The 960-nt window shown below is 54.8% G+C and overlaps 1 long non-coding RNA gene across 1 annotated transcript in view; it reads right to left on the reverse strand.

The window, feature by feature from the left end:
* Positions 1-943, reverse strand: part of LOC111817820 — a 3,765-nt gene extending 2,822 nt beyond the window's left edge. Inside the window, exon 1 of the long non-coding RNA XR_002821926.1 lies at positions 795-943. This is a non-coding gene — a long non-coding RNA (uncharacterized LOC111817820). The remainder of the gene's footprint in view (positions 1-794) is intronic.
* Positions 944-960: the final 17 nt, after the last annotated feature.

The following is a 960-nucleotide window of genomic DNA, read 5'->3' on the forward strand; positions in this document are numbered from 1 at the left end:
CATGTGGTGCTGGGGGATCGAACCGCGGTCCCTGTGCTTTGCCAAGCTTGTTTCAAGTAGGTGCTTTAGACCACTGAGCCATCTCTCCAGCCCGAAAGTGTGGATTTTTAAAGAGCGCTATTAAAGGAGGAATATTTGTATGGGGTGGGGGGGCTATTTGGAGAATGTGTCACTGTGCTAAGTACAGGGTGATGAAACGCTGATGTCTGCCAAAGGCCTTGGAAGTTTATCATTCTTTATAGCTGAGTAATACTCCACTGTATAAAAGTACCACATCTTTTTCAACCATTCCTCAAGTGACGGGCATCTTGGTTGTTTCCAATTGCCAAGGGCCTTGGAATGGATCTTGCGGTCACACAACGCAGGTAAAATGGACAACAAAAAGTAATCAAGGCGCCCGACGGGTGGTCCAGACAGCTCTTGAAGCTCAGCTGGGGAAGCTCCTCCGTGAGCCCCACCCCACCAAGCATCATTCTCAGTAACTCATTTTAAAAGCTGCACCAGGGGGCCAGCCTGATAGCTCAGCGGCAAAGCCCAGGGGCCATAGTTGGTGCCCCTGGGGCGAGCTGAGAACGAGCGTAGTGGCCACGCAATCTCAGCACTTGGGAGGCTGAAAACAAGAGAATCATTACGAGTCCGATCCACGTAGTGACACCCTGTAGGCCCTATCCTAAATACAGAAAAAACAAACTACAAAAAACCCAGCTGCACGCTCATTTTGGAAATAGGGTTCGTAGCGATGGCCCAGCACCCCACCTCACACCCTCGGGTACTAGCCACTTACGCACACCTACCACGCCGATGGGTTAGCGGCGACCAGGACAGGTGCAGCAGTGCCTCGGCTCACGTACGGGCGCTCCCTACCGCCCGGGGTGGCGCCAGGCCGGCTCGAGGGTCTTGCAGAGCCGCCTTTCCGGGCCGTCCTGGGCCTCCGCCCACGGGCGCTCGGACTCCGCCTTC

The sequence above is a fragment of the Octodon degus genome, unplaced genomic scaffold, assembly GCF_000260255.1.
Source record: "Octodon degus isolate 3935 unplaced genomic scaffold, OctDeg1.0 scaffold00071, whole genome shotgun sequence".
NCBI lineage: Eukaryota > Metazoa > Chordata > Mammalia > Rodentia > Octodontidae > Octodon > Octodon degus.